The following is a 16612-nucleotide window of genomic DNA, read 5'->3' as shown; positions in this document are numbered from 1 at the left end:
AGTTAACTAGTATCTGATAACATTTACTGAAACTAGGTACTTCACAAGGTCCTACAAACACTATTAAAAGTGAAAAAGTCATATCCTAATTTCTAGAGTTGAGCTGTTTAAATCGGTGGCTGCAAGCCTTCCAGGGCTACAAAGCCCCGGAAATGCGGATAGTGTAACCAAGGAAATATATTTTAAATTAAACTTATTTTAATTAAAAGTTAAATATTTTCCATTAAATATAACTCTAATGCTTTGATATGTTTTATTTAAGCTATTTCAAATATTTACTAAGTTGAGATGTGCAATGCACAAAATGCTCACTATGGTTTGGAGACTTCATATAAAAAATACAAAATCCCTCACTCTATATTATGTGTAGAAATGTGAAGTCTGCATATATTGGGACAAATAAAATATACAAACTAATCTCACTTGTTTCAATTTTTACTGTGCATATTAGAAAATTTTAAATTTTCTGTGTGACTCGTGTTAATTCTCCTGGACACCAGTGCTGCCACAGGATCTTTGTGCTTCTCAGATAAAAGAGAGGCACAGTTTTGACCACTGCACCTGGCATCAGAAGGAAGGAAACCCCCTGGGATGGCTTCTGGCCCTGGTCCTCTCCAGCCTGTGTAGATGCAGCCTGAGTCTGCAGGGGCTTGGCACCGGAGACCCTGGTGCACGCCACTGGAAAGGCGCCTTTTCTTCATGGCTGTGTAATCCAGACAGATGACACTCATGACTGACTGGAGGCCTCTGCTTGACTGCTCTGTCTAATCAATGTCGAAAGCCATTTCTTGCTTGCTTGATTAAAAAGTGGTGGAGATTACTGTTTTGAAGGACCATTCTCTGTCAGCTCTTTTCAGAGGGCAGAATCCTTAGGAGCCACAAATTTCCTATGTGTATGCCAGTGATTTCCAGTAAAGCCAAACACTGAGAGAATTCCTAAGTGTGGGAACTTTCACAATGATGTTATGAAAAGCAACGTAGCAGAGGAGGCAGTCTGCAACTTCCCCCAGGGACATTTTGAGTTCTAAAGATGCATAAGTATAAGATTAACACAAGCAGTGTTTTGGAGAGATGCACGTGCGTGTAGATAATGCCACGTATATTTATGAAAAATGTACCCTCCCAGGCGAGAAACCATACTCAGATGCACACTGTAAATGCGTGAGCTTATTCACCTAACGTTTACCTAATGTCTGACATGAACTGTCAACTTAAATGTAGAAGAAAGGAAAAGAGAGAAGTCAGCAAAAAAGGTGAGATTTCTGGCCTTGCCAATTCAGGGTTGCCCTTTTCTTAGATTACCAACAGATTGCACTGAGCACAGATTGCGTAGGTTTCTTTATCCAACATGGTGGCATCTGTGCCAGCTTTGAGAAGCCTACAGAACATTCAAATGGAGGCAGTCTATACCCTGGGTCCCACCCCAAAACAAATAAAAAGCCTTTCACGTGGTACAGTGGCTTTGGTATTAAGGAGAAAAAAAAAAAAAAAACCATTCTGCCAAGTGATTCTGAGGTTGACACTAATAACTAGAATAGTTTGTGGTGTTGTTCATGGGACTGGAACATGACGAGGCAAGAGGTTTTGGAGAGAAGATCCATTCCACTGTGGGTGAACGACAGAGAGGAAACAATACTGGTGAATTAAAATTCAGGAGTCCTACATGTTAGCTTCAGTTCTGTTACTTCAGACCATTTCCATTTTAGCTTTAGTTTCTCCTTCTCTGTAAGATGATGACTCTGGACTTGCCATGTAGTCTGTTGCTCGAGGGCTACTCAGAGGACTAAGGACCCCCACAGTGACAAGGTACTCTGATAATAGAATGGTTAAAAGATGGAGCTGGATCGCAGAACCACTGTTTCCCTACACAGACCCTGGACAAGTCCATCAGCCTTCTAATGATTGACTTCCTTAGCTGGAAAATTTGAACCACTGTATCACTCCCATCATCATTAAAATAATTAAATGAAACAACATCTGTGAAGCAATGCCTTAGTGAGCTGTGTGTTCCTTCAATGAAATCCTTGAGGCAGATAATTTATGAAGAGAAAAATGCATTTAGCTCATAATTTTGGAGGCTTAAAGTCCACAGTTTGGCTTCTAACAAGGGCAGCAGGTAGCAGCAGATCTTGGCAAGAAGCACATCTCTGAGGCAGCTGTCACACCCTGATCTGGAGCTGAGAGGGAGGGACCTCACAGTTCCCTTAAACACCACAGTGCCAGGGACCTAAGCACCTCCACTAAGTCCTGCATCCTCTATGCTGTACCAGCTCTCAATGAAAGAACCCAGGGTGCCCACCTTAGCACATGAGTCTTTGGGAGACCCTCATGGTACAAGCCACAGCACACAGTAAACACAATGAAAGAACCATTATTGCCACTTTCTTTATGATCTTTTATGTTCTTTTTATTTATCTTGTCAGCCCAGGGTTCCAGGGAAATCAACAAAAACACGTATAAAGTATATTTCGTTGATTTTGTATGTTTGCTTAATTTCTTTGTAGTGGCATGTGGGCATATTTTCTCCTCGTGCTTGCAAACATTTTTCCATTCAACAGAGTAAAATAGTACTTATTTTCTACTCTCGGAATCTGTAGTACTATGCCTAAATAGTGGAATTATCCCTGGGAGCTTTCCCCACCATTTTTAGTACAAAATCTTTATTCATAAAAGGGCAAATTAAGCCTCCTGTAATATTCCTTTCCTTTATTGGGAGAGCACGATGGCAGTATTTGTTTTATTCACTTCTAGCCATGTTTTATTATTCCCAGACTTACCTATAAAACATCCTCTGTCTGCAAGTCTCAGTACCAGACAGCTTGTTTACACAGGCTGAAAAGAGGAGGCTGGAAGGCAGTGGACACTTATTTTACTAAGCCTTATGGTCTACTTTTTAATTCAATTTTTAATAGGTGGAGTTGAAATGCATAGAATTTTTCGGAAGACTGTAAAACCTATTGGAGCTATGCAAGTTCTCCAGCTGGATGGAGGGGGCACAGGTATTGGTGCTGCCCCTCTGCAGCTTTTCGTGTGGCTGAAATATTATGCGAGGTTTTGTTCTGGCCAGAGTGTGCTGAGTGCCCTCAGTTTTGTGAAGAGTGAGGATCCTGCTTGATGTGATGTGTAGCCACTCCTGTGTCATCTTGAGTTTTTCACATGCATTTAGCTGTGGAAACAACTCTAAATTGGTTGCATTTTTCTGTAAATGTTCCCATTATTTTTGCTCCAGAGAAACAGTCCTATTCTAAAAAGCAAAGGAAAAGGAATCTGCTTTTTTCCTGATAATTCGATATTTCTTATTAATATGAGGTTATAGAACTTAAAAGTTCTCATGAAAACATTCTTAGAGTACTAATCTATGTTCAGATTCCTGTTTCTTTGATAAGAGAAGAAACGAGGAGGAGACATTCACGAGTTCTCCCTCCAAACACTGACTTTCCCCATCATTTTTTTTTTTTTTTTTTGTCTTGGTTGCTTCCTCCGGGAAGTGGATAGACTGCATTGCTCCTTTTTTCCCTTCTGGCTTCCTGGTTTAATTTCTTCCCACCATTCATCCTTGCAAAGCTGCTTGCAAATGGGACAGTCCAGTTTCAGTGGTAAAACAGGACTATCGTCCGTCCACAGGAGGCAAGAGCTGGATGGCATTTTAAAGTCACCTGTATGGTGGCCAATCAGGTCTTCACACTGTGCTGAGAGCTCATTTATGTTTGGACTCGGTGCTTCATTCTTTATTCAGTAGGTTGGAGGTGAGGCCCGGAGTATTTGCATTTCTAACTTGTTCTTGAGGCCAATGCTGCTAGATTGCACTTTGAGAATCTGATTAGTGACTCAGGAGGTCAGTGCTCGTTCACTGCCTTACTTGCTTGTTTTAATTGAAGAAATGCTTACAAAGTACTTTTAGCATCAAACAATGACGTCATTTTATATCACAGCAATGCTACAAGATGCCATTACCCTTGATCCCACTTCACAGTTAGGGACGCTGAGAAAGACAGATGCAGTAACTGTCTTATGAGGTCATGAGGCAAATGAGTGGCAGGAAACCTCCAGATTTTGGCTTTTCAGTGCTGTGTTCTGGTTGAACTGTAATGGAACAAATTGTGTGCAGTCAGTGAACTCGAAAAGGGGAATCCATTTAAGAAGAAAAATGCAGGAAAGGAAGTGGGAATATTGGAAACATTTTGATGGAATCATAAAAAAGTAAATTTCAAGGATCCAAGATGGCAGAGAAATATTCCAGGCTTTGACAAAAAAAGTATGCAATAGACATGAGGAGTGGAAGTTTATGGAGTGTTTTGTGATGCGGAATTTGCCTTGATTTGCATAGTCTGCCTGGTAATGTTGAGTGAAAAGTGAGTCTGGAAAATACTGGAAAACTGTTGGGGTCTGTACCTAGACCCTGAATCCCCCAAACAGGTGCACAGCAAAGGCCCAAAGGAATGAGACATACAGCGCTGTCTTTAGGGCTGCAGGAGGAGTGAGATCCTCAGCAGAGCTCATAGCCGCTAACCAGCAGCTGACTGACCCTGGGCGGCCTGTATTTAATCAGAACAAGCAAGGAGTTGAGTGGAAAATGCAGGGAACCTGAGCAGGACCTTGGGTGGGTTCAAGGACCCTCAGAGCAACAGACAATGCTAATTAAGAACTATCCAGAAAGCCTCCAGGTGGCCTCAGCTGTGGCCTATCTTGCCCGCTGAGGGGTCTCCTCATTCTCAGTTCAGCCGTGCAGGGCCACACCACAGCCCTGCATTTGTGCTCAGCTTCAATGCTCTCCAACAGAAAACCAAATCAAAAATGTCATTGTGTGAATTGTGGAGTTTAACATTACTTCTTCTTATCAGATGAAGTCAAGCTCGAGGCCTGGATACTGAGCAGTGAGAGCTCTTAATCGGCTCTCAAAGAAAATGTAGTATAAAGAACACAATCTGCAGTGCAGCAGCGCCAGGAATGCTGGTGCTAGCATTTAGGAGTAAATTTCTTAGTCAAGGAAGACCCGGGCTGGGATAAAAGCCAGAGGTAATTTCTGTTTTAGAATAAAAAATAGATCATTCTTTTCAAAAATGTCCATGCTAGAATTTAGTAAAACATTCTAGCGGATCTTTATCCTGGACTCATGGTTTTGCTTTTTTGCACCTTGTTTCCCATGGTGGCCATAGTTAGGCTTAGCGTGGGCGGTGGAGCCCACGCTAATGTATAAGCTGGCTTATACATTCACTGGCTGCTGTTCCACAGAGGGACATTTCTGGGGCAGAGGTAAAGCAGTCCTGCCATCAAACAAGCTAAGCTCAGTGGACTCTCATGCATCCTTTGGACCCATTAATTTATTTAATTATTAGCTTAACAAACATTTTTATTTAACGTGCATTTGTTTAACATTTACCTGTGTTAGTCATGCAATGACACATACCAGGGCTCTTATGAGAGACAAAGAAGGCATTATTAATAACTGCTTTTATCAGGCTGGAGGTGTAGCTCAGTGGCATAGTGCTTACTTGGCAAGCACAAGGTCATGAGTTTGATTCTAAGTACAAAAATTTTTTTTAATCATCTATGTATTGATATGAGTAAAGGAGCTTCATGGTTAGAGGGTCAGAGTAGGTATCACTGCTCATGATTCTGTGTTGATCAGCCTCGGTTGAGGGCCCTTGTGGTCTTTCATTAGGCTCTTGCTGGCATGGTGTTATCTGAAGGCTCAATTGAACTAGCTGTCCTAGATACTCCCTCATATGACCAGAGATCTGTGCTGACTGTCATCTGCACACCCAGCTGGGTTGTCAGTTTGGACATCTATGTGTGACCTCTTCATGAGGTTGTAATGTATCATAGACATGGTGCTGGATTCTGAGAGAACACATTTACAGAGACAAGGTTTCAGAAGGACATCACTGGATATCACAAATCCTCCCAATATGATACTTGGAATTGACCCAGTGTCACATCCCCAATATTCTATTGGCAAAGAAGAATCACAGGACAGCTTGGTGACAAGGGGCTGAGTGAATAGACCTAACTCTTGAGGGCAATTCATGGTCTGGTGGTCTTTTCAGAAAGAAGATACCTCAGTTACCAAGGACAGAGATGTAGCCCCGGACTCTCCAACCTCAGACTTAGAGCTCTTATCTGTAAAATAAAGTAATAAAAATATAATCTCATTTTCTAATTTATGGAGGATCAAAGGAGATAGTCCATGTCAAACTGGAAGCCCCATGTCTGCTATAGATTGCCAGTTGATGGTTTCTGGCTGATTAATAATTTCAGGTTGGTCACGTTGTACTCATTCTCCATTGTCTCTACTATGTTTAGATAGTGGTGACCTGTCACTTGATAGTTACAGAAGTTTTTGGACCAGTTTTGCTGCCTTCATTTCCCTTCTCTTCCATCTATCCTGAGACCACCAGCAGAGTGTCTTTACACACTGTTTGTACCATTCTCTTCCTCTGCTCTCATCTCCAGTGTATCCTTGCTCTATGGAGCAAAACCTAGATTGCAGCATCTAGCTGTTTGAAATCTGTGTATCAAACACACTGATCAAGCTACAGCACACATAATGCATCTCAGTGCCTGTGTTCTCAGAGTCCTACCCTGCCAGGTGTGTCTAAGAGAGGATAGTACCTTGTCCTTCATCCATGTCCATTTTATCGTACATCCCACAAAGAACTTTGTATGTAGTACTGGGATACAGGCATGTTTCAAGGAATGGAGAGAGGAAAGGAAAAAGAGGGAAACTAAAGTGGGCCATTCTTGAAACATCAGCCATTTTTTTCCTACATTTCGGTTACCGTTTATCTTTAAGAGAAGTTGTTCACTAAGTATCTCAGATAAAGAATGTGGCAGCATTGATATTCAACATCATGAACCTTGGTGGCCAGTAGAGAGAATCTGGGGCATATACGGGAAAGCTAGAACATGTAGAGAGAGCAGAGTTTTCCCTCCTGAGGTCAGGTATTACTCATGTGATGGAGGAGAAGCAGAATAATTTTCTTAGTCCTTGTCAAAGGGAAAGAGGCACAGACACTGCACAGAGGGACAGAGAGCTCTTTGACCTCAAACAAGGGAACCAAGGACTAGAACTGGAGGTGCCTGATGTAGAGAGAGGATCTACCTCCCAACATAGCTCAGCCTCCCTTGAGTGAGCACCGTTTCTGTCCCAACTGAAGGGTGGCTCTGTCCCTACCCAGGGACTGCCTGGGTACCACCTAGCATGGCTGAGACTCAGGTCTCCTTTAGACTTTTGCTGCAGTCTGGCCTTATTTGCGCCAGGAAGCAACTCCTCGCCTTGCCCTTGGATTTTTCTTTCACCCAAGAAAAGGATGGGCCCTGATGGCCATGGAGGGGGTGAATGGAAAGACTGTCTCTGAGCAGATTCCACTTGTGAAATCTCAGTTCAGAAAAGGGCCAGTCTCATCCTGGAAACAGCATGACTTTTGTGAATAATAATTCATAAATACTAATGCAATAAATGTCTATCTATGAGGGCCACAGGCAGACTGTTTGGAACGCTATACTAGATACTGTGTTTTCTCCATTTATTTATGCAGTGGTCCTTTATTAATATTGGTATAGACTTATACGCATTTATTTTATACTTTGGGTTGTAATTCAATTCTATATTATTTGACTGGTTGCTCAAATCATTTTAACTTTGGTTATTAGTAGCTACTTCAATTGGCTTCAGTGTCCTTTGACCAGATTCTCGTTACTTTTGTGGTTGTTATGTTTGATTACTTCCTTCATTTCTGAGAAGAAGCTCCATGTTCACTGTGTGTGTCTTCTGCCTCAACACTAGAAAAACCCATTTCTTTCAGGAGCCTTGGTTCCGTTTGTGTTGCAGAGCAGTATTAGGAATCAAATCTTGGCACTGAGTGGTGACCTGTCACTTGATAGTTGTGTATCACATAGGAAGAGGAGTTCTTCCCAGAAGACTGCTGTTTGTTATTATCAAACTTTGGGAAAAAACACACTTAGTCTCATTACCACCAGGGATGGAGGAGAGTCTAATTGTGGAAGATGTCACTGATCTGGCTCTCAAAAGTGTCACTGTAAGCAGGCAAATACTTCATGTGCCTATTTGCAAACCAAACTGCAATAACCACATCCCTTGCTTATTTGGAAACTTGAATAACTCTATCATTGAAAAATTGTGAGTTCCTTTTCATCTCTATAAATAGAAGCTATTTAACTGACATAATGTATGTATATTTGAATTTCACCTGCATGTAGTAATAACCGCGACATCTAGTGTCTAGGAAGTGCTTATTATAAGGTGAAGACTGTGTTGATTGTTTTGGAGGTTTTATGAGACATGATATTGAAAAGAACAAACTCTTACTATCCCTATCATTGAGGCTTAATTAGTGACTTGTTTGAGTCAAATGGCTAACAGGTAAGGGAGCTGAAATTTGAATCCACACAAATGTTTGCAACAAACTCTCCATCAACTTTTTTGCCAGTGCTGTAGTCACTTCTAAGGGAAGGTTCTGCATGTCGGGCATCGCGTCTACACCATTCCACTTAAAGACACACTGCCTGACACTCACCTGGGACACCTAAGTGCTGTTTTGTACTTCACAGAGTTGATGTCCGCGTTAGACCTTGTGCCCATGGGATAAATTGCATCCCTGCCCTCCAAATTCCTAAGAGGAAGCTCTAAATCCCAGTGCCTTAGAATAAGATTATATTGGGAGGTAGGTCCTTTAAAGAGGTGACCTGCTTAAAATGAGGGCAATAAGGGGCTCTATCTGACATGACTGATGTCCTTGTGAAAAGAGGACATTGGATGTGGACGCCAGGGAAGGATGTGTAGGGAGGGAAGATTGTGTGAAAGCAAAGTAACCTGCACTGTAAGGAGAGATACTCGAGAGCCAAACCAAATATCACCTTGATTGTGGACTTTCAGACTCCAGAACTTGAGAAAATACATTTTCCTGTCGAAGCCGCCCAGACAGTGGTGTTTTTCATGTCGGCTCCAGCAATCCAGCACTTCAGAATTGATTTCTCTCAGCCAGTATTGTCCTCAAGAGAGGCAGGTTCTCCGGGGGACTTATTTATGGGAATGGTGGAAATCTGAGACTAAACTCCAGCGGAGCCTGCCTCTGCGATTGACCAGCAACAGAAAACAGCAATGCAAATTGACTAGTGACACAAAAATAAGGTCACACCTCTCAAAAAATGCCTAAAAGGAGCCAAGCGTGTGGCAAGGTCAGAAAACTTTTAATTAGGCTGTTTAGGGAAAACAAATAAATAGATGAAAGAGGAGTACAGCATATTTGACATGAGGCTTTTCTCAGGACTTCCCTAGTTTTGACAGACCCTCTCTGATTTTTTATTAGGGGGACCAGGATCCACTGAAAGCAAATCCTGCAGGTGTCACATCTTGTGAGACTTCGTGGGTCACCACGTTGCTGTCTGTGGGTGGAAGACAACATTGTTTTCCTGAAAGACAGCTGAGTTTAAATCCTGGCCACATTATGTGACATTCTGGGTAAAATATGTAATACCCCCGTATCTGTTTTTCTAGCTAGAAGATGGGATGGTAATATTTTTACCTTGATGGACACTACAAGGGTTACCAGAGACAGCATTTTTTCTAAAGGCCTGGCATAGTGGTCAACCATATTAATTTTATATTAGATTTTATTCATAAAATACATTTATTTGTAGTAAAAGATGCACTGAACCTAATTTGTTTAGCTTTCTCTTGAAGGTGCCATCGTAGTCACGGATATCATGATTTCCCAGCTTTCAGTCTGTAGTTCAGTCCCTGAGTTGGCAGGGCATGACCTCTAATTGCCTTTGCGACTTACCTTTTCCTCTGGTAAGGCACACTCAGGGGCACTGGGAATCTAAGCCTCTCTCGCGTGAATCCTGTCTCCATTCAGTCCTCTTTCACCTCCGTGGAATTTTATATCAACTCCCTTCTCGGCTTCCAATATTCTACTTTGCCTTTGTTCTTCCAAATGCATTCCCTGTACTCACGTATGATCACCCACCTCTGTGTCCCCCTGATCTTCTATCCCTGACATCCATGGTCAATTCTTCTCCCCCATGCTTCCAGGGAAGCCCGAATACTTCCCCCTATGACGCTTATCACAAGCATCACACTCCTCTGCTTATTTCTCTGTGCATATCCCATTGCCTCTGACTGCCCACACTATTTTACATGAATCTTTGCACTTCCGGTTCCTATCAGAAAAACTACCACTTCCTAGTCTCCTTATATACATGTAAATAAATAAACATGTATGAAAATGAATGAACATTGAGGTTTTTCTTCTCTCTGAGCAAAAGCAGGACAGAGCTGAGCTTAATACATGGATGCACCTTGTTTTATCTTTGTTGTCTTTGTATCTTACGAAATTAATAGGAATGAGAAGGGCTACAACATTAGTTTTCTAGAGAAGCTACAGAAAAGTTGGGTGACTTACAACAAACAACATTTATCCTATCACAGATCAAGAAGCAGGGCTCACAGGCTTGGTTCCTTCTGTGGGCGAGAGGAAGAATTTGTCCCAGCTTCTCTCTTAGTTTCCAGTGGTCAGCAGCAGCACTTGGTGTCCTGGCTCGTGGCTGCATCATTCCAGTTACTGCTGCTATTGTGCCATGGCAGTCTCTTGTATGTGTGGGTATGCTTACATCTTTTTTTATCCTCTTCTTATAGGATAACTGGTCATTAGATTTAGATTTGATTTCAACCTCAAATACTGAATAATATCATCTTGAGATCCTTAATTACATCTGTTAAGACCCTATTTCTCAATTAGATCACATTGGAAGGTTCTGCATGTACCAAATTCGTGAGAGACACTATTCAACCCACCACAGCACCCTACAACATATGATACACAGTGGAGTTGCAAATGTGCTGTATGTGGAAAAGATCTTGATTTCAGAATCAGTAGGTATGTCAAAAACAAACTGTGACTTTGAAGTTGAATGACTCAAACTCCCCAAGTTCATTTACAGCCAGAAAGTGAGATATGACCTCAAATTTAAGATGATCTTGAGTCACATAGCTTACCTTCTTCTCACCCATATCTGATTATCTCTAAAGCTCCTTATCAAATATTTTCTATGAGCTATTAGTTAGATTCATAAATAATACCCTAAGCAAATACCTCCCAGCAACTTGTCTTGCATTGTATCTGTAGGTATATCTCTAGATGTGATGTTTTAGTCTATCTGTAACAGCATTCCATTTTCATAGAACACTTTTGAGAATAAATGGAACTAAAAATTACTTGAAAATCCACACTATAGCAACAGGCAAAAATTGTAACTGTGCCAGGCAAATCAGAGTAAAAGTTCATATTCTCCATTTCTATTAAAACTGTTCTTAGATTTCTCATTGACACTAAACTTTAAATATTAAACTTTAGATATTTAACAATAGCTATAGATCATAAATGGCAAGATCTGTGCTCAGGACCAAAATTACAATTGACCACAGGTACGTTTTTGTTTGTTGCTAAATTAACTAGCTTTCACATTGTGACTTCTTGACTTGGTGGTGCAGGGTAGCCATACACAAGGTTAAGAGTTGATTGATAAAATGGAAACTCCTCTCCACATCCAAGGTAGAGGATTACCAGAATTTTCCAAGTAATAAGGTTATTTACTAAACAATGAAGTCTTAATTTGCAAGAGTGAAATTCTAATAATTAGGATTCTGTACATTTTAATAACACAATATATGGTGGCAGTGGTCAGCTAACTGGGAGTTCCAGAAAACATATTTTAGGGGGAAAAAACCCAAAGACAAATACTTTATTTACAGGTAAGAAATGATTCTGTTTATTGGTCTATTTCTGCATTTTTTATTAGATTTTTCATTTTCCAGAAGATTTGAAGGAAGAATTAAGCCAACAACAATAATTCAGTTTTAAAAATTCAATTAGAACTGAGAGCAAGCACAACCATTTAAGATGCAATTGATTTCCTGTTAAGTGCTTTTGGGGAAGAAAGGAGATAAGCCGCGACTCCTCAGTTCATTTATTCTTCTTTGCTAGGAGGGGTGTGGAGCAGAGGACAGGAAGGAAACCCCACTGAGAAAGAGGGCAGGTGAGCCAGGAGAGTTTACTGCACGAGACTTATACCAGATCTTCTGGGTCAAACTAAGTAGTGCCTGCAAACATGGAAATCTTTCCCTAAGGAATGCTGTTAGAGTGTGCTTGATTGTCTAGGACTGTCTTTAGCAAAGAAATCTGGAGTATAGGGATTTATGAGCAGTGTTCCCTTGGAAGATGTCTGGTGAGTGAAGCTAGGAAGCTCCCAAGAGCATAAGATGGAGATGCTCAGACATTGAGAGATGACTGTTATCTTGCTGAGCAACCACGTTAGTTGGAGGTCTTAGACTTCTTCTGCCATCATTTGTCTGTTGTGATCACCTGTGTCCCTGAAAATATCAATAAATCCTAGTGGTGGACAAGATGTCTGCTTTCTGTGAGTGTCATTAGACTGTGATCCTTGGTGTGCTCAGTTCTTGACTGTGAAAAGTAGGTACTCTCCTCTAGATGTATTTTCTGTCTTTGTGGGTGCTGGACAGTTCTGTAGGTGGCCTTAGGTTGATCTATTTTTCCCCAGAAAAATTTCTTATTTTCTCAAAAATAACTATAGGCTGTACTGGAAAGCAGCAGGCTGAAGTAAGTGGAGGAAATAAAGGAAAGTCCCAGATTTGGTTCCACTTCTCTCCAGAAAGGAATGATTCATGTGAGCCTGAGGTTTACAACTCAAGGAGGGTTGCTCTCCATGGTTACCAATCTGTGGTGCAGGTGAGATTCCCTCTCTGTAGCAGCATTCTTCACATCAAATCCGCCCTTTTATGCCTCATGGAATCTATCGTATACTTGGGTATTTTTTGTTACCAAACTTACACAGGTTGTTGACCAAACTTATACAAGTTGTTAACCAGGGCACTGCAAACTTGCTTCAGACTTGGCATTTCCAAGGTGGACTCCAGTGGAAATGTGAGACCATAGCTTCACTGTGTCTTTCTACCTGTAGCTGGCTATTCTTGAGAACCTGGCACTCTCAGGGAGCCAAGCCCAGCAGCACAGTACTGGTTATTTCCCAGTGGAGACTGCAAAGATGCACCAGAGACCATGACCAAAAACCTTACATCGCCAGGTGAACACACAACCTGGAATCACTAACCCTCTGAGAAGTGCCAACACTAGAGGAAGGGGAAAGTAGGGGAATCAAACTCAGGAACCCAGCAGTCTAAGGCAATCCTCAAACGGGTCGTGCCATAGCTAGAATTCTAACAATTGTCCCCAAGTAGACTCTGAGAGGAGAATGGACAGTCGTCTTAAAATACCTGGGATCGCATTCTTACCCTTTCATTTGTCACTCGTGTCCTTGGTTGGCAGAACAATGTTATGCTCTCTTTATAACCTCAGGAGGAAGAGAGGGTCAAAACGAAGCAGCAGAAAACTCTGTAGCTTTGGAATCCCTGTCCAGCCTGGCCAACATAACGAATGAGAACACTGTGACCAGAGACTGAAGCCACAAATACATTCTTTGGTTCTGGTTGTAAAATTGGGACATTTGTTATCAAGGTCACAAGGACTGCATTTTTCCCAGCACATGTGGTGGTTCCCAATAGGCCAAAATTGATTGCATGCCTGAGAATAATAAAGAATGCAAACGTGATTTCTTTCCCTTTACACTGGAAGGAGACAAAATTTGTGAAGAGAGTTACCAATCCCAAAATGTCAGGTATAAATAATGCTCCCAAACTCTTGAGAATAAAAACTCTAGGCCAGAATACAATTATAAAGACAGGCACTGCCTTCTCAAATATAATTCAGTGTTTTTGGTCAAGACAGAAAATTCCTCTACTAGAGTACAGAGGAAGGGAAAAAGCATCCCTAAGTGTTTAATTAATTGTCGTGTAAATGAAAACATTTTTGAAAACAAATGTAATTGTCAAAATTATTAGGATACCTGCAGATATGGAGCATTTTCTGTATCTTACAGACAGCAAAACTAAGACTTCAGGTTTCTAAATTTTATAATTCAAGTTCACTTGATTTCTTCTATGCTGTTTTATTTTAGGAATTTTACCTGATTTTCCAGAACTTTTATTCCCTCACTGGTGCTGAAAAGATACTATGAGTGCAATATGGCTTCATAATTTAATTATGCAAATAACACATACTGATTTGAGAAAACAAAATAATATAAATTAAAATCTACAAAATTACAACTTTTCCATATTTTCCTATCTAAATCTTCATGTTTATCACCTAACGTTAATGCAGTGGGTCCTTGCTCAGACTAGGTATCTCATAGGAATTTGTTGAATGATGAAAACAATTTTGTAACTCAGTGAGAGAAATTGACAAGGTCTAGACTCTGGGTGATTTGAATTTCATGCATGACATCAAATTTAATATAGTGATGAGGAATCTGGAGGAATAGAGTATTCAAGAAGTAGTGGGGTATCTTGCTAACTGAGTGAAGAGAGGCAGAGAGTGAGCAGTCATTCAAGGTCTATCATCACCCTAACCGTGCACACTACCCTGCTACTATAGTTAATAATGTTCTCTTTTGAAGGAAAGAGGGAGAGAGAGAGAGAGAGAAGAAGAGAAGCACAAAGAGAACAAGAAATAAAAGTGCATGGTGAAATTCTAACATGTTTGTGTTTCATTCCGGTCAGTTCCACTTGTCTCTTTTCTTACCAGCACAATAAGCCTTGGAGTGGGAAAGTGTTTACTGTCACTCTTTTCACTAAGAGAATGGAGACCAATGACTTTTAAATATCTTTGCAAACTGTTCCCTTCATGGATGTTAGAGGGATTTAAAACCAGAGTTTATATGGCACCAAGTCTTTTTTCCTTCTCTCAAATCACACATCCTCTCTAGGTTCAAAAGAAAAAAAATCAGGCTTTTCAGTATTTTGCTCAACGTCCCCAACATTTTGTGATGCCTGGATTATAATGAAGAACTATGCAACCAGTGCTCTGCTTCACAAAACCTCCCTGCCTCTTCATCCTTGCCTTTCGCTGTCGTGAGAATTGGTGTGCTCTTTTTCCTCCCAACCTTACAAATACCTTCCAGCGATCATTACATTAAACAAAACAGTCAGACCCAGAAAGACAGTATTTCCACCCATTTTGGGAAACCCATAGCCAGTCTTGTAGAAGAGTGGAATGCAACAGTGGTCACTTGAGACTAGGGAGGGAGGAAAGACAGAAAGAAACTCAACGAAGGGCAGCAAAATCAGCTAAATGTATAACTCTTACTTCTTCTTTAACACAGTAATGTAAATACTGAGCAAAACCACATGATATATTTCAAAATAACTAGAAAAGTATGTGATCCCTATCACATTGACAGTGTCTAATGGTTGAACAGATGGAAATGTATGCCCTCTTGATTTGATTGATATATACTTCATACTCAGACTGAAGTACTATTATGCACCCCACAAAAACATAATTTTAACAAAGAAGAAAAGAACCACCTCATACTCTGCAGTGGGATTATGTTGAAATGATTCTCACCCATGGTCCAATACAATCCTTTCCAATCTTCATTGTTCTCGGAAAGCTCTTTTCCTCTGTGTATGTCCAAAATTCAGGAGCTTAGCTTTTGATGGGTTTGTAGGTCTGGAGGCTCAGTCAACATCAGAGCAGAAATGTACAGTCAGTTTGTTCTCAGAACAATCCCAGTCTTTCCTAACTTCAGACCTGAAACAGTCAGAGTCACTCTGTGAATTCCATTCCTGTCAATTTTATCTTTCTCCAAAGAGGGCAAGACCTCTTTAGAAAGTACAGACACTAATTGGTTTTCTCCACAGACTGAGATTACCTGGGGTAGCTCATGAGCTAGTGTCTCAAATGGAGAGAAAGATAATAACCAAGACCACTGGGTTATGATAAAACAGAAAGAAACTGAGTGAAAAGAGCACCTCGCATGCCGAAATGTGGAATAACCTTCTAAATGAGGTTGACAGCACCTTTTTTTCTGGAGTCAAAATAAAAGAGAACATATCACTGAAGGGTCTCTGTGGAAGGCAGTCCCATGATGTCTTGCTGATGGATGTGTTGACCTTGCTGGCTCCCTGGCCTTCTAATTTCTGTGGTTGCAAGAGCTCACATTCCCAGCTGCTTCATTGAAACAGAGGGCGGCGTCTCTAGTGACATTACCAAAGTGAGGTATGCCGACCTTTCCAAGTGTAAGTCTAGACATTTATTCACTGAAAGAAACAGGGTGTTGTATGTGTGTGACTGCAATGTGTCAGCTTAAATTTGAGCCCAAAGATCAGACACTACATTTCAGTGCTGTGACAGGAAGTCCCTTTAGACATGCATGAGTTCAATGTATGTTTAATAAAAGAATAATGTGCTTCTTAGATCAGCATTCACAGTTCTACTGGCAGAGAAATTCATTAAAATCTCAATCTCATAACTTTCTTTTGCTGTCATCTTTATTATCAGAAAATGCGCCAAAAACATTAATAGGACATTCTATTTTGAATTTAAAGGAAATATGCATGCTGAATTTCTATGCTATGTATTAAACTTTTGAAATATTCTGTACACTATATATAGAGTAATATATTCTCTTTCTGGGAAGAAGGCTGAGTTTGTGATATGTGATGTTGGGTCTG

The sequence above is a fragment of the Cavia porcellus genome, unplaced genomic scaffold (genome assembly GCF_034190915.1).
Source record: "Cavia porcellus strain 051 isolate PalLab524CR breed Dunkin Hartley unplaced genomic scaffold, mCavPor4.1 scaffold_19, whole genome shotgun sequence".
NCBI lineage: Eukaryota > Metazoa > Chordata > Mammalia > Rodentia > Caviidae > Cavia > Cavia porcellus.
The sequence above is the reverse complement of the archived record's forward strand: the minus strand, read 5'-3'. Positions refer to the sequence as shown.